Here is a 19,010-nt window from a genome sequence, read left to right on the forward strand (position 1 = left end):
AAAGGCTCAATGGCTAGTGAATATAACTGCCCCGATAGAGGGCATCCTTGTCTAATGCCCCGTCTCACCCAGACTGGCCTACTGAGCCCCCCTCTCCCTTGAGAGGCGTCACATGACGCCCCAGCATACAGCATCTTCACACGTGTCAAAAACATTTCCCCAAACGCCAAAACAGACATCACATTAAACAGATACTCATGGTCCACTCTATCAAAATCCTTCTCTTGATCTAAAGAGACCAGTCCAAAGTTCACATTAGAACCTCTCGACAAGTCCAATATGTACCTGATTAAGAACAAGTTGTCTGTGATTGAGCGTCAATATGTTTGGTCCTTGTGTACTATAGAGTCCAGATGGGACTTCAGTCTGTTAGAGGACCTTGGTAAACATCTTGTCATCCACACAGAGCAATACCACAGGCCTCCAGTTCATAAGTTCACACAAGTCCCTTTTTTTTGGGCAGGAGAGTCAGAGCCGCCCTATGGCAGCTCATCGGCAACTCTCCTACACCTACACCGACACATTCACACATTCACTGCTCTAGAGGAGATCTGCATGGAGGAATGGGCCAAAATACCAGCAACAGTGTCTGAAAACCTTGTGAAGACTTACAGAAAACATTTGACCTCTGTCATTGCCAACAAAGGGTATATAACAAAGTATTGAGATAAACTTTTGTTTTGACCAAATACTTATTTTCCACCATAATTTGCAAATAAATTCATAAAAAATCCTACAATGTGATTTTCTGGATTTATTTTCTCATTTTGTCTGTCATAGTTGAAGTGTACCTAATGATGAAAATTACAGGCCTCTCTCATCTTTTAAAGTGGGAGAACTTGCACAATTGGTGGCTGACTAAATACTTTTTTGCCCCACTGTATATTGATTGCAATTGTTCCCGAATGAGTGAGCGTTCATGTGCAAAGGATTAGCATTTCAATTGTTATAATTATTAACTCTGTAGTGACTTCTCATTCGACCCCCACTTCCCTTTTGTCTAACAAGCCGCCATGCCAGTTTAGCCCACTGGGGCACATTCCCTTATCATTTCTTGTAACCATATTTACTGTGTTTGTTTGTGTGTGCACTTCTGTGATTGTTTAGTTAGTTAATAAATAAATGATTTAAGACAATTGATGTATGGATGACTCATAGTGAAGACTGGGTTCGTGCAGATAACCAACAATTTATCATGTTTGGAATGAGACTAACGTGAGGTAAAGTAAATAATTAATTAATCAGAAGACTATTGATCAGATATGAAAATATCTGATAGGTTATATTAGGAAATTATAACTTTGTAATCTGAATATTTTCCTTGGTGTCCTGACTTCCTAGTTAATTACAGTTATATGATTAATCAGTTTGATCGCATAATACTAATTACAGAGAATCATTGATAAAAACTATAAGTCTTCAGTTTAATGATAGTAAAGACATGACATCCCTAGTGTCTTACACTTCCCCATTATACTCTCCTCATCCGCTAGTATAATTTGACTAGCATAAGTGACGGACTCCATCCTAGCTGGAGGGGTGCTCTCATTTTATCTACCAACATAGCCGTGCTCTAACTCCTCTAGCTCCACAATGAAACAGGGTGCAGGCCAGGCAGCAGGCTATTAGCCAGCCTGCCAGCTTAGTGGAGTCTGCCACTAGCACAGTCAGTCTAGTCAGCTCAGCTATCCCCATTGAGACCGTGTCTGTGCCTCGACCTAGGTTGGGCAAAACTAAACATGGCGGTGTTCGCCTTAGCAATCTCACTAGGATAAAGACCTCCTCCATTCCTGCCATTATTGAAAGAGATCGTGAAACCTCACATCTCAAAATAGGGCTACTTAATGTTAGATCCCTCACTTTAAAGGCAGTTATAGTCAATGAACTAATCACTGATCATGATCTTGATGTGATTGGCCTGACTGAAACATGGCTTAAGCCTGATGAATCTACTGTGTTAAATGAGGCCTCACCTCCTGGTTACACTAGTGACCATATCCCCCGTGCATCCCGCAAAGGCGGAGGTGTTGCTAACATTTACGATGGCAAATTTCAATTTACAAAAAAAAAAGAAGTTTTCGTCTTTTGAGCTTAATCTTGAAACTCTAGGGGCGCTATATCATTTTTGGATAAAAAGACGTGCCCGTTTTAAGCGCAATATTTTGTCACAAAAAGATGCTCGACTATGCATATAATTGATAGCTTTGGAAAGAAAACACTCTGAGGTTTCCAGAACTGCAAAGATATTATCTGTGCGTGCCCTAGAACGTGAGCTACAGGCAAAACCAAGATGAAACGGCATCCAGGAAATCAGCCGGATTTTTGAGGCTCCGTTTTCCATTGTCTCCTTATATGGCTGTGAATGTGAGATGAATGAGCCTGCCCTTTCTGTCGTTTCCCCAAGGTGTCTGCAGCATTGTGACGTATTTGTAGGCATATCATTGGAAGATTGACCATAAGAGACCACATTTACCAGGTGTCCGCCCGGTGTCCTGCGCCGAAATTGGTGTGCAAACCTCAGCTGCAAGTATTTTTCCATGGAATTCAGAGAAGAAAGCAGGCTTCCACGAACGATATATCAATGAAGAGATATGTGAAAAAAACACCTTGAGGATTGATTCCAAACAACGTTTGCCATGTTTCGGTCGATATTATGGAGTTAAAAGTTTGACGTTGTTGGTGACTGAATTTTCGGTTCGTTTCGGTAGCCAAATGTGATGTACAAAACGGAGCGATTTCTCCTACACAAAGATTCTTTCAGGAAAAACTGAACATTTGCTATGTAACTGAGAGTCTCCTCATTGAAAACATCCGAAGCTCTTCAAAGGTAAATGATTTTATTTATTTGGTTATCTGGTTTTTGTGAAAATGTTGCGTGCTAAATGCTACTCAAAATGCTAAGCTAGCTTAGCATACTCTTACACAAATTAGTGAATAGCTATGGTTCAAAAGCATATTTTGAAAATCTGAGATGACAGTGTTGTTAAGAAAAGGCTAAGCTTGAGAGCAGGCACATTATTTTCATTTTATTTGCGATTTTCAGAAATCGTTAACGATACATTATGCTAATGAGCTTGAGGCTATAACTGTATACAGGTTTTTTTCATAGCCAAACGTGAACAAAACGGAGCGATTTGTCCTACACAAATAATATTTTTTTGAAAAACTGAACATTTGCTATCTAACTGAGAGTCTCCTCATTGAAAACATCTGAAGTTCTTCAAAGGTAAATGATTTTATTTGAATTATTTTCTTGTTTTTGTGAAAATGTTGCTGGCTGAATTCTAGGCTTATAGCTATGTTAGCAATCAATCTTACACAAATGCTTGTTTAGCTATGGTTGAAAAGCATATTTTGAAAATCTGAGATGACAGTGTTGTTAACAAAAGTCTAAGCTTGAGAGCAAATATATTTATTTCATTTCATTTGCGATTTTCATGAATAGTTAACGTTGCGTTATGCTAATGAGCTTGAGGCTATAAATAGAATACCGGATCCGGGATTGCGCGACGCAACAGGTTAAAGTCATGAAATCTATTCAGCCTACTCAATCACTTTTTGTAGCTACTGTTTACAGGCCTCCTGGGCCATACATAGCGTTCCTCACTGAGTTCCCTGAATTCCTATCGGACCTTGCAGTCATAGCAGATAATATTCTCATTTTTGGTGACTTTAATATTCACATGGAAAAGTCCACAGACCCACTCCAAAGGGCTTTCGGAGCCATCATCGACTCAGTGGGCTTTGTCCAAAATGTCTCTGGACCTACTCACTGTCACAGTCATACTCTGAAGCTAGTTTTGTCCCATGGAATAAATGTTGTGGATCTTAATGTTTTTCCTCATAATCCTGGACTATCGGACCACCATTTTATTACATTTGCAACAAATAATCTGCTCATACCCCAACCAAGGAGCATCAAACGTCGTGCTATAAATTCACAGACAACACAAAGATTCCTTGATGTCCTTCCAGACTCCCTTTGCCTACCCAAGGACGTCAGAGGACAAAAATCAGTTAACCACCTAACTGAGGAACTCAATTTAACCTTGCGCAATACCCTAGATGCAGTTTCACCCCTAAAAACTAAAAACATTTCCCATAAGAAACTAGCTCCCTGGTAGAAAATACCCGAGTTCTGAAGCAAGCTTCCAGAAAATTGGAACGGAAATGGCGCCACACCAAACTGGAAGTCTTCCGACTAGCTTGGAAAGACAGTGCCGTGCAGTATTGAAGAGCCCTTACTGCTGCTCGATCATCCTATTTTTCAACTTAATTGAGGAAAATAACAACAATCTGAAATGTCTTTTTGATACGGTCGCAAAGCTAGCTAAAAAAGCAGCATTCCCCAAGTGAGGATGGCTTACACTTCAGCAGTAATAAATTAATGAACTTCTTTGAGGAAAAGATCATGATTATTAGAAAGCAAATCAAATCAGATTTTGATTTGATTTGATTAGAAAGCAAATTACGGACTCCTCTTCAAATCTGCGTATTCCTTCAAAGCTCAGTTGTCCTGAGTCTGCACAACTCTGCCAGGACCTAAGATCAAGAGAGACACTCAAGTGTTTTGTACTATATCTCTTGACACAATGATGAAAATAATCATGGCCTTTAAACCTTCAAGCTGCATACTGGACCCTAATTCCAACTAAACTACTGAAAGAGCTGCTTCCTGTGCTTGGCCCTCCTATGTTGAACATAATAAATGTCTCTCTATCCACCGGATGTGTACCAAACTCACTAAAAGTGGCAGTAATAAAGCCTCTCTTGAAAAAGCCAAACCTTGACCCAGAAAATATTTTAAAAACTATTGGCCTATATCGAATCTTCCATTCCTCTCAAAATTTTTAGAAAAGACTGTTGCGCAGCAACTCACTGCCTTCCTGAAGACAAACAATGTATACGAAATGCTTCAGTCTGGTTTTAGACCCCATCATAACACTGAGACTGCACTTGTGAAGGTGGTAAATTACCTTTTAATGGCATCAGACCGAGGCTCTGCATCTGTCTTCGTGCTCCTAGACCTTAGTACTGCTTTTGATACCATCGATCACCACATTTTTTTGGAGAGATTGGACACCCAAATTGGTCTACACGGACAAGTTCTGGCCTGGTTTAGATCTTATCTGTCGGAAAGATATCAGTTTGTCTCTGTGAATGGCATGTCCTCTGACAAATCAACTGTAAATTTCGGTGTTCCTCAAGGTTCCGTTTTAGGACCACTATTGTTTTCACTATATATTTTACCTGTTGGGGATGTCATTCGAAAACATAATGTTAACTGTCACTGCTATGCGGATGACACACAGCTGTACATTTCAATGAAATGTGTTTCAGACATAAGGAAGTGGATGATTGCAAACTTTCTACTTTTAAACTTGGACACAACAGAGTTGCTTGTTTTTAGGTCCCAAGAAACAAAGAGATCTTCTGTTGAATCTGACAATTAATCTTAATGGTTGTACAGTCGTCTCAAATAAAACTTTGAAGGACCTTGGCGTTACTCTGGACCATGATCTCTCTTTTGACGACCATATCAAGACTGTTTCAAGGACAGCTTTTTTCCATCTACGGAACATTGCAAAAATCAGAAACTTTCTGTCCAAAAATGATGCAGAAAAATGTATCCATGCTTTTGTTACTTCTAGGTTAGACTACTGCAACGCCCAACTTTCCGGCTACCCGGATAAAGCACTAAATAAACTTCAGTTAGTGCTAAATACGGCTACTAGAATCCTGACTAGAACCCAAAAAATGTATCATATTACTCCAGTGCTAGCCTCCCTACACTGGCTTCCTGTCAAGGCAAGGGCTGATTTCAAGGTTTTACTGCTAACCTACAAAGCATTACATGGGCTTGTTCCTACCTATCTCTCTGATTTGGTCCTGCCGTACATACCTACACGTACGCTACGGTTACAAGACGCAGGCCTCCTAATTGTCCCTCGAATTTCTAAGCAAACAGCTGGAGGCAGGGCTTTCTCCTATAGAGCTCCATTTTTATGGAATGGTCTGGCTGCCCATGTGAAAGACGCAAACTCGGTCTCAACCTTTAAGTCTTTACTGAAGACTCATCTCTTCAGTGGGTCATTTGATTGAATGTAGTCTAGCCCAGGAGTGTGAATGTGAACGGAAAGTCTCTGGAGCAACAAACCACCCTTGCTGTCTCTGCCTGGCCGGTTCCCCTCTTTCCACTGGGATTCTCTGCCTCTAACCCTATTACATGGGCTCAGTCACTGGCTTACTAGTGCTCTTTCATGCCGTCCCTAGGAGGGGTGCGTCACTTGAGTGGGTTGAGTCACTGATGTGATCTTCCTGTCTGGGTTGGCGCCCCCCCTTGGGTTGTGCCGTGGCGGAGATCTTTGTGGGCTATACTCAGCCTTTTCTCAGGATGGTAAGTTGGTGGTTGAAGATATCCCTCTAGTGGTGTGGGGGCTGTGCTTTGGCAAAGTGTTTGGGGTTATATCCTTCTTGTTTGGCCCTGTCCGGGGGTATCATCGGATGGGGCCACAGTGTCTCCTGACCCCTGCTGTCTCAGCCTCCAGTATTTATGCTTCAGTAGTTCATGTGTCGGGGGGCTAGGGTCAGTTTGTTATATCTAGAGTACTTCTCCTGTCTTATCCGGTGTCCTGTGTGAATTTAAGTATGCTCTCTCTAATCCTCTCTTTCTCTCTTTCTTTCTCTCTCTCGGAGGACCTGAGCCCTTGGACCATGCCTCAGGACTACCTGGCATGAAGCCTCCTTGCTGTCCCCAGTCCACCTGGCCGTGCTGCTGCTCCAGTTTCAACTGTTCTGCCTGCGGCTATGGAATCCTGACCTGTTCACCGGATGTGCTACCTGTCCCATATCTATTAGTTGACCATGCTGGTAATTTATGAACATTTGAACATCTTGGCCATGTTCTGTTATAATCTCCACCCGGCACAGCCAGAAGAGGACTGGCCACCCCTCATAGCCTGGTTCCTCTCTAGGTTTCTTCCTAGGTTTTGGCCTTTCTAGGGAGGTTTTCCTAGCCAACAGGCTCCAACACCTGCATTGCTTGCTATTTGGGATTCTAGGCTGGGTTTCTGTACAGCACTTTGAGATATCAGCTGATATACGAAGGGCTATATAAATAAATTTGATTTGATTTGACTAGGCCCAGCCTCATCTACACCACCATCCATAACATGACTAAACCCAGCCTCATCTACAGTGCCATCTTTAGCCTGACTAGAGAGAGAGATAGAGAGAGAGAGAGAGAGAGAGAGAGAGAGAAGAGAATGAGAGAGAGATCACGAGAGAAAGAGAGGGAAGAGAAAATTGGCCTGAAGACTCTGTGAAGTTGGCATGCTGTTGATGACTCACTTGGGTGATAGAATAAGGAAAATGAGGAAAGGAGAGGAGGAAAGGAGGACAGGAGGAGAGGAGAAGAGAAGAGGAGGAGAAGAGGAGAGAAGAGGAGGAGAGGAAAAGAGAAAAGGAGGAGAGGAGTGATAATATGTGAGGCGTAAAGCTGTCTGCTGTAGGAGAGATGAGCGGACATGGGTCAGCGCTTCCCTCTCTCTCTGGGGATGAGTGGCTGTGTAGAGTATCTGAGCTAACTCACAGGCCTGGACAGCCTGCAGGATTACAGACATAAAATTGGAGAACCAAATAATGTCGAATAAAAAGACACAGCTCATGTAGAACAGTAGTATTCCAATGCTTCCCATGCCATTGATCAGTGCTGGGGGCATGTCCTTCAATATAAGCGGAACCCTTATCACTATCTATTGTCTTCATACTATTCAGCATCTCTATCACTGAAATGTTGTACCATTGAGAGCATCTTGACTGGCTGCATCACTGCCTGGTATGGAAATAACACTGCCCTCGCTCGCATGGTGCTACACAGGGTTGTGCGGACAGCCCAGTACATCACAGGGGCCGAGCTCCCTGCCATTCAAGACCTCTATGTCATGGAAGGAAGGCCTGGAAAATCATTAAAGACTCCAGCCACCCAAGCCATAGAATCTTCTCTCTGCATCCGTGGGGCAAGCGGTACCAGTGCATCAAATCTGACACCAACAGGCTCTTGAACAGCTTCTATCCCCAAGCAATAAGAGTAATGAATAGCTCTCTGAGTAAACCTTGTATCTTTATTGACCTATTATTTAGATTTTTCTATGCACACTCACAGGGCCCTACACACTCACACTCACATCATCACCATATGCTCACTCACACATAACACATAATATAAAACACAACATAACACATAACACATAACATAACATAACACATAACACATAATAACACATAAGACATAACATAACACATAACACATAATATAACATAACACATAACATATAACATAACACATAATATAACACATAAGACATAACATATAACATAACACATAATATAACACATACACATAATATAACACATAATATAACATAACACATAACACATAACATAACACATAATATAACACATAATATAACATAACACATAACATATAACATAAGACATAACATAACACATAACACATAACATATAACATAACACATAATATAACACATAATATAACACATAACACATAATATAACACATAATATAACACATAACACATAATATAGCATAACACAAAACATATAACACAACACATAACATAACACATAACACAACACATAATATAACACATAATATAACACAACACATAACATAATATAACACATAATATAACACATAACATAACACAACACATAACATAACACATAACACATAACACATTACATAACACATAACATAATATAACACATAACACATAACATAATATAACACATAACATAACATAACGCATAACACAACACATAATTTAACACATAACACATAACATAACACATAACACATAATATAACACATAACACATAATATAACACATAACACATAATATAACATATAACACATAACATAACACATAATATAACACATAATATAACACATAACATAACACATAATATAACACATAACACATAGTATAACACATAATATGACACATAACATAATGTAACATAACACATAACATAATATAACACATAACATAATAACATAACACATAATATAACATAACACATAACATAACACATAACATAACACATAACATAATATAACACATAACATAATATATAGTGCATTCGGAAAGTATTCAGACCACTTGACTTTTCCCACATTGTTACCCTACAGCCTTATTCTAAATAAAATAAAACAATTCCTCATCAATCTACACACAATACCCCATAATGACAAAGCAAAAACAGGTTTAATTTTTGGGGGGCAAATGTATTAACAATAAATAACAGAAATACCTTATTTACATAAGTATTCAGACCCTTTGCTATGAGACTTGAAATTTAGCTCAGGTGCATCCTGTTTCCAATGACCATTCCATTGAGATGTTTTTACAACTTGATTGAAGGAGTCAACCTGTGGTAAATTCAATTGATTGGACATGATTTCTAAAGGAACACACCTGTCTATATAAGGTTCCACAATTAACAGTGCATGTCAGAGCAAAAACCAAGCCATGAGGTTGAAGGAATTATCCATAGAGTTCCGAGACAGGATTGTGTCGAGGTACAGACTGGGGAAGGGTACAAAATAAATGTGTGCAGCATTGAAGGTCCCCAAGAACACAGTGGCCTCCATCATTCTTAAATGGAATAAGGTATGCTTACTTACTTCCTGATTGTGTTCTTCATATTTTTTCTTATTTCTCATGTGTTTTTTCTAGTGTTACATTGTTATTGATTATTGCATTTTTGCATTTGCAAGAAAGTCATTTCGTTGTAATTGTGCATGTGACATTAAAAACTTGAAACTCCACCTCAGTAAGGTACATGTCTGAGGTCACTGGGCAGGCTGCTGTGAGTTGACCTCAGCCTCGGGACATGGATATGAGTCAGACAGAGTGAGACAGAGCACAACTCCAGACTGTCTGCTTAGAACAACACTGGCATCTAGTGGCTTGGTAATGTATTGAATATATTCAATGACATCCTTATAGATGGATTGAGCTGCTGTTTCTACATACATGAAGAGGATTATGTGTGCATACTATTATCATGACAGGTAATGGTGCTGTCAAGAGCCATGGACCTGCGATGAAAGAGATATTGCGGATTCTATTCTGGTTCCTTTGGAATGGAACGCGAAGGGTGTTGCAGCCATAGAAATAGAATGAATAGAACAGCCATCCCCATTCAAGTCAATGATGGCATAATGGGTGAACAGGCAACTATTGCGAAGTAAAAGCAATGTGTACCCATTAATATGCTGTGACATTACAAAACATACATAATATTGCATGAGCCACATCAGTTAACATCATATGAAAGAACATTCTATATTACCATGGAAATTATTGCATCACAATACCAGGCATACATTGTGAGTGACCATAAGTTTACCAGTCAAATTGCCAGGGTTAGAGGTTCCAAGCCCGTTCTGTTCATTCTATTTCTATGGTCACAGCACTACCCAAAATATAGAGTGATGATTAAATGCAATGAATTAAATGTTCCTGACTATCAAATGGAATGTTGAACAATAGGGCTTCCACTACTGCCAAACAACATCAGGAAAGGCAAAGTAGAAAGTCAAACTGGGCCAGAGAGGAATTGTTTCCTCTGGGTACAGATCTAGGGTCAGCTTCCCCTCCTCCAATCCTAACCTTAACCAGTAGTGCGGAAAATGCAAAGCTGACCCAAGATCCATGTCTAGGGACATCTCCAGCCACACCACAGTGAAACACATAGATCCGCTTTGTCATCATTAGTTCTGTGTCAGTGCTGCTCCCTGGCCACGGCTGATGGGTTTGATTGATTTCTATTTTGATCGTTTATGACTTGATTTATAGAGGACCCCCATTCACTTATCCTTTACACACAATCTGGTATTCTGAGACTGGCTACACTGTCTATGACTTGGGTTGTGTCCAGAATGACGCCTTATATAAAGCACTTATTTTTGTAGAGCCTTATTTGCCCTTAGACATATGATAGCCAAACAGTTATACCCTGCCCTCCTCCTTTTCTCCTCCCTCACTTCCAACGTTGATGTTCAGTTGCCCCCAGAGTTCAAGAGGAAAGGACGTGGACTGTGATGAAATGTGGGATTTAGTCAGCACTCCAGCGACGGCCCTCTAAGCCCAGACCACTAGTCAGACCACAAGTCAGACCATCACCACTAGTCAGACCACCACCACTAGTCAGACCACCACCACTAGCCAGACCACCACCACTAGCCAGACCACCACCACTAGCCAGACCACCAACACCCAGACCACCACCACCCAGACCATCACTAGTCAGACCACCACCAATCAGACCATCACTAGTCAGATCACCACCAGCCAGACCACCACCAGTCAGACCACCTCCAGTCAGACCACCTCCAGTCAGACCACCACCAGTCAGACCATCACCAGTCAGACCCTCACCAGTCAGACCATCACTAGTCAGATCACCACCAGTCAGACCACCTCCAGTCTGACCACCTCCAGTCTGACCACCTCCAGTCAGACCACCTCCAGTCAGACCACCACCAGTCAGACCACCACCAGTCAGACCATCACCAGTCAGACCCTCACCAGTCAGACCATCACTAGTCAGACCACCACCAGTTAGACCGTCACTAGTCAGACCACCACCAGTCAGACCACCACCTCCAGTCAGACCATCACTAGTCAGACCACCACCAGTCAGACCACCTCCAGTCAGACCCCCACCAGTCAGACCACCACCACCAGTGTCTCCAGCAGCTCAGCCCAATTCAGACAATTGAGACATGGATTCTGTATGTGTGCCATTCAGAGGGTGAATGGGCAAGAAAACATATTTGAGTGCCTTTGAACAGGGTTTGTGTCAAAAACTGCAACAATGCAGGGTTTTACACACTCAACAGTTTCCCGTGTGTATCAAGAACGGTCCACCACCCAAAGGACATTCAGCCAATTTGACACAACTGTGAGAAGCGTTGAAGTCAACATGAGCCAGCATCCCTGTGGAACACTTTTGACACCTTGTAGAATTGAGGCTATTCTGAGGGCAAAAGGGAAGGTGTACATTATTAGGAAAGTGTACATTTGATATTTTCCTCTCCCACCTACAGATATATGACCCCTGTGTAACCCCACTGGACGTCAACCCTCTGGGCCTGTCAGGTACGCAGTCCGAGAGTGCCATCAACGGTCACGAGATCACCAATGAGGAGATGCTCTTCTACAGGGCTCATGTGGGCAGCGAGTCATGCAACGTAGAGTTCACGAGAGGAGGTCGGGTCATAGGTCATAGGATATACAGCACCCCTACTCAGCCGCAATCCCAAATACTACAAACCCCAATACAAAAATACAATATATAAACCCATGTCACACCCTGGCCTGACCAAATATATAACGAAAACACAAAATACAATGACCAAGGCGTGACAAATCTACACCAACTTTAGTTTCCACTCATACAAAGTGTCAGGTAAATTGCCACAATAGATTTGTCATGGTAAACAATGAAATACTTAATTTCTATTGTACGGAATGCTTGTCAAATTTCATGTTCATTAAATGTTTCAAAAAAACATTTACAAAAAGCTTATTTCTCATAAATGTTGTGCACAAATTTGTTTACATCCCTGTTAATGAGCATTTCTCCTTTGCCAAGATAATCTATCCACCTGACAGGTGTGGCATATCAAGAAGCTGATTAAACTGAATGATCATTACACAGGTGCACCTTGTGCTGGGGACAATAAAAGGCCACTAAAATGTGCAGTTTCGTCACACAACGCAATGCAACAGTTGTCTTAAGTTTTCCCGAAGCGTGCAATTGGCATGCTGACTTCAGGAATGTCCACCAGAGCTGTTGCCAGAGAATTTAATGTTAATTCCTCTACCATAAGCTGCCTCCAACGTCATTTTAGAGAATTTGGCAGTAAGTCCAACCAGCCTTACAACCGCAGACCACGTGTAACCACGCCAGCCCAGGACCTCCACATCCGGCTTCTTCACCTGGGATGGTCTGAGACGAGCCACCCTGACTGCAGATGAAACTGTGGATTTGCACAACCGTACTATTTCTGCTCAAACTGTCAGAAACTGACTCAGGGAAGCTCAGCTGCGTGCTCGTCATCCTCACCAGGGTCTTGACCTGACTGCAGTTTGGAGTCGTAACCGACTTTAGTGGGCAAATGCTCACATTTGATGGCTACTGGCACGTTTGAGAGGTGTGCTCTTCACAGATGAATCCGGGTTTTAACTGTACCGGGCAGATGGCATACTGCATGTATGACGTCATGTGGGCAAGCGGTTTGCTGATGTCAACATTGTGAACAGAGTGCCAGAGACAAGAGATACGGTGACAAGCTCCTGAGTCCCATTGTCATGCCATTCATCCACTATCATCACCTTGTGTTTCAGCATGAGAATGCACAGCCCCATGTAACAAGGATCTGCACATTGTTCCTGAAGCTGAAAATGTCCCAGTTCTTCCATGGCCTGCATACTCACCAGAAATGTTGCCCATTGTGCATGTTTGGGATGCTCTGGATCAACATGTACGACTGTGTGTTCAAGTTCCCGCCAATATCCAGCAACTTCGCACAGCCATTAAAGAGGAGTGGGACAACATTCCACAGGCCACAATCAACAGCCTGATCAACTCTATGTGAAGGAGCTGTGTCCCACTGTATGAGGCAAATGGCGATCACACCAGATACGGACTGTTTTTTTTATCCACACCCCTACCTTTTTTAAAGGTATCTGTGACCAACAGATGCATATCTGTATTCCCAGTCATGTGAAATCCATAGATTAGAGCCTCATGAATTTGTTTCAATTGACTGATTTCCTTATATGAACTGTAACTCAATAAAATCTTAGAAATTGTTGCATGATGCGTCAGTTCAAAAAGGACTAAATTGTTGCGATTACAATACCAACCAGAGGGCGAATGTATCTTGAAGCAGGACTAAGGTAAGTCCTGACATCTTCTTTTAGGGTGCTGTAATGAGGTGACCAATAATGGTGGCAATTGGGATCAGCTGTGCGGGTGAATTTAGTGTGTATTGATGGTTTAAAGAGACATCAACAAGCGATAATCTAGTGCCATCGATGGTTGCAATAGGCCCCTTGTTATTTGATTAAATTCCAATAGGCTACATTCTGTAGGCTGCCCATTAGCATATCCATTGTAACATAATGAAAGGTGTGAAAAACGATACTAGGTCATGGTGTTTCCCTGGTTGAGTTGATGAGCTGATTTGGGCCCTCAATTGATTGACAGATATAGGCCTACTGCAGAACAATAAACTTTCCTCCAGTATAAATGCTCATAGTTAGGCTATGTATAAACATCTTGGCCATGTTCTGTTATAATCTCCACCCGGCACAGCCAGAAGAGGACTGGCCACCCCTCAATGCCTGGTTCCTCTCTAGGTTTCTTCCTAGGTTTTGGCCTTTATAGGGTGTTTTTCCTAGCCAACATGCTTCAACACCTGCATTGCTTGCTGTTTGGGGTTTTAGGCTGGGTTTCTGTACAGCACTTTGAGATATCAGCTGATGTACGAAGGGCTATATAAATAAATTTGATTTGAACCTGGTTTTTGGCTAAAATGACCTGGTCCTTGGTTAAATTCATTATACCATTGACCTTGAAAAGGCGAAGGCCCCAGGACCAGTAGAAGCAAAATAGCCCAATAACATCAAAGATCCACCAAAATATTTTACAATAGGTATGAGGTTATTTTCTGCATACCCATCCTTTCGAAGCCAAACCTACCACTGGTGTGCGTGGCCAAAGAACTCTATTTTCATGTAATCTGATCATAGCACCGGTTCCAATCCAAGTGCCAATGCTGTTTAGCAAACTTCAGACTACATTTTTCAGACAACCCTTCCAAATAGCCTATTGGCATGGAGGTGGCGTCAAATTGTAGATCTGCGCAGCACACGCGCAGCACGTGTGGTGGAATAGATCAGACTGTCATCGTTGTAAACCACCACACCCTGACCGTGCAGGTCCCTGAGAATCTCGTCTACAAAGGATTGGAAAACAGCTGGAGCATTTTTCAACCCATACAGCATGACGAGGTACTCATAATTGCCAGATGTGGTACTAAAAGCGGTCTTCCACTCATCTCCCTCCCGGATTCGCACCAAGTTATACACCTCCTGAGATCAAGCTTTGTGAAGTAGAGTTCTCCGTGAAATGACTCCATCGCTGTGGCGATGAGAGGTAGTGGTTAACTGAACCTCACTGTGATGGAATTTAGACCTCTATAGTCAATGCACGGACGCATACCTCCCTCTTTCTTCTTCACAAAAAAGAAACTCGAGGAGGCGGGTGAGAGAGAGAATAAAGTAGACGGCACGGGTCAAAGTAATTGATTTATGACCCTGTGTCCATGATGACGTGTACATGTCCAAATATGGGCCTCCGGCCAGGCCATCCTGTTCCTGTGGTCACGTGTTAGAGGGTGTGTGTTATTTTATATCTATATTGCATCCTTTGAAGTAGTCATGGTGATTGATGTCTAGGGGCCTGGTTGAACTGGGGGGGTTGAGTGTTTGAACTTTTGAACGTGTATGTCCCCCACCCCCAGTTTTATTGCCCTTATGGTTGTTATCTGATGAAGCAGGAATGTCCTGGGGTATTGGCTGTGGCGTACGCATTATAAATGTCCAGAACAAGGCCTGCGATTTTTTAAATAAAGGCCCGAATATTAAACATAAAAAATATGTCTCCTAGGCCAATTCTCGGGGTGCTCTGTAGCTCATGTCATGAACCCAATGACAAAAGCCTGGAGGCTGTTTTGCGTGAGGCTCCAGAATGTTTTAAAGGATTTTTGGGTACGAGTGAGGGACATATGTCTTACATATTCCAACCTGAGGAATCTACGGTTAAGATATTCACAGACAGCGGGCCCAAACCCCTTTATCGGGCAGAACCCGAGAGTTTTTCTCCAGCGCTAAGGATGAGAGAATGGCTTAAAATAAGACTCGCGCTGTGTCAAATTGAACAGGCCCTGAGTGCTTCAAGTCTACCCAGATATGCGTTGGAAGAGCTGGTCTGCGGACTAAATGATCTGATGTCCCTAAGAGTCGCTTCAATGGCATATACCCCTGAACGTGGCCCCCAGTTTTATTGCCCTTAGGGTTGTTTTCTGATGAAGCAGGAATGTCCTGGGGTATTGGCTATGGCATATGCATTATAAATGTCCAGAACAAGGCGTGCGAACCCAGAACAGTAAACACGATTTTTAAACATGGATTTTGCGATCAGTGGCAAAGCTGTGATGACTGTAACAACGGAAGCAGGACCGTGGCTGAAACATAGAGAAAGGGCAAAGTATACTGCAGCAATATATGATGCTCCAAAAAAGCAGTTTCTAAGTGTGTATAGAACCCAGATACTGCCTGCAACTGTGCTGAAATATGAAGTGCTGATGTCTAATGGACAGCAATGGGGGTATCTGTTTGATTACTTGGCCTGTAGAGTGAAACTCTATACGGTAGCCGAAGGAGAAGAATATACCGACCAGACATTAGGAGTGGACTATGGGGTTGAAGACTGGACGGTTTTTCGCCAGGTTTTGTGTCCCGAACTGAGACGTATCACCAAGGGGTACAGCTTGTTCACAGGCTACGAGACCCGTTGGGAAGGTACCCCTGACTCCTCAGGAAGAGTATTTCACAGTGTGAAAATACAGAGAAAGAATGGACTTCCCTGTGGCTGCGTGGAGTTCTATATCAGCACTGAGGAAATCCGCAACCAAAACATCCGGGATGGCGGTTTGGTTGGTGATTTTAGGTTGCGCATGCTTATTCCTTTTAAAAGTTGGGATTTAATGGAATTGAAAATGTTGGAGTTGTTGGACGCTCTGTTTGTACAGAGCCAACAGCGCCAGAGCATTGTTCGGCTAAAGAAGTGCATAATATATACGAATCCTGAGGATTATGATTCAAAGGAGCCCCAAGAAGGTACATCATCAGAAGGGTCAACCCACGGAGAAAACTAAGTACGCGGCTGCGTTAACCACGCCCAGATACCCCGAGGGCTGGTTCAACAATAAAAGGAGGGTCCTTAAAACCTACAGTTCTTCACTTACGCATTAACCATGGATATTCCTACCGCATACCAGAACTCCGAAACGTCATGGGGGCCCGACCCTAAGGATTGTATGCCGTGCAGCCCAACATTCTACTCCCCCCCTGGCAAGACCCGCGACACCCCCTACATGTACACAGCCTGAGGATTTGTTTGATGGGGTGGTCAGTACTATTTTTGTGGACACCATCAAGGCCTCTGTAGCCACACTTTTAGACGTGGTGATTGGAGAATATATACGAGAAAAATGCATCAGTTGTGAGATTAATCACCCCAGCCAGCGCAGGCATCCGTGCCTATACGACCCCCCAAGATACTACTTCTTCAACCATTTTGAGACGCTGGTGAAAAGACTTTGGTCCGGCAGGTTTATACCATCGCTGGTCAGAGTCCTGGAATCTATGGTTCTTGTGCCGTCTATTCCCAGAGTTTACGGGGTAACCGAGGCTTTCCTACATGAACTGAAGGAGGCGATCTACATCCACGAGAAACTCAAAGAAATCCGACACACCCTGGTGGACGATAACAAATACAGGGAGGCTGTGGTGGCTGATGTGATGACTTTCTGGCTCAATAAACCCCAAGAGACCGAGTGACATTTTTGTTATTTAGATGTAAATGTAACGGCGTTCTTCGTTTGTTGAAAGAGAGTCGGACCGAAATGCAGCGTGGTGGTTACTCATGTCTTTAATGTAGAAGATAGCGATACATGAAATACCAAGGCGTGACAGAACCCCCCCCCCCCCTAAGGTGCGGACTCCCGGACGCACCTCAAAACCATAGGGAGGGTCCGGGTGGGCGTCTGTCCATGGTGGCGGTTCCGGCTTGGGACGTGGACCCCACTCCATAAATGTCATAGTTCCTTCCCTTCGCGTCCTGGGATAATCCACCCTCGCCGCCCACCATGGCCTAATAGTCCTCACCCAGAACCCCACTGAACTGAGGAGCAGCTCGTGACTGAGGGGCAGCTCGGGACTGAGGGGCAGCTCGGGACTGATGGGCAGCTCGGGACTGAGGGGCAGCTCGGGACTGAGGGGCAGCTCGGGACTGAGGGGCAGCCCAGAACTGAGGGGCAGCCCAGTACTGAGAGAAAGCCCAGCACTGAGAGGAAGCCCAGTACTGAGAGGAAGCCCAGTACTGAGATGAAGCTCAGGCAGGTAGTAGGCTCCGGTAGATCCTGGCTGGCTGGAGGATCTGGAAGAATCTGGTTGACTAGCGGATCTGGAAGAGTCTGGTTGACTAGCGGATCTGGAAGAGTCTGGCTGACTGGCAGATCTGGAAGAGTCTGGCTGACTGGCAGATCTGGAAGAGTCTGGTTGACTGGCAGATCTGGAAGAGTCTGGTTGACTGGCAGATCTGGAAGAGTCTGGCTGACTGGCAGATCTGGAAGAGTCTGGCTGACTGGCAGATCTGGAAGAGTCTGGCTGACTGGCAGATCTGGAAGAGTCTGGCTGACTGGCAGATCTGGAAGAGTCTGGCTGACTGGCAGATCTGGAAGAGTCTGGCTGACTGGCAGATCTGGAAGAGTCTGGCTGACTGGCAGATCTGTTGCTTGTTCTATTGCAGATCCCAATGCCATAGAATTGACGGGGTCAATAAGGTTGGCCGCATCACAGAATAACTGGTCGTCAACATCTGAAATGTCATTAAAACAGGTCTATCCTCCACTTTGGTTGTTTCATCGGGAATGTTCGGTGCGCCGGAATCCCCAGCTCTAGATGTATGTGTCCTTCTGTGCCGTTATTCGGGGAGGAGTCTGAAAGAAAATAATACATACAAAATAGGTTATTAAATATAAAAATATGTTAGATACATAAAAAGTCAAATACATTTCAGGTATAATACTATATATTAACAATACATAGTTAAAATACCTCGGCT

The sequence above is a fragment of the Oncorhynchus masou genome, chromosome 13 (genome assembly GCF_036934945.1).
Source record: "Oncorhynchus masou masou isolate Uvic2021 chromosome 13, UVic_Omas_1.1, whole genome shotgun sequence".
In the NCBI taxonomy this organism is placed as follows: Eukaryota; Metazoa; Chordata; class Actinopteri; order Salmoniformes; family Salmonidae; genus Oncorhynchus; species Oncorhynchus masou.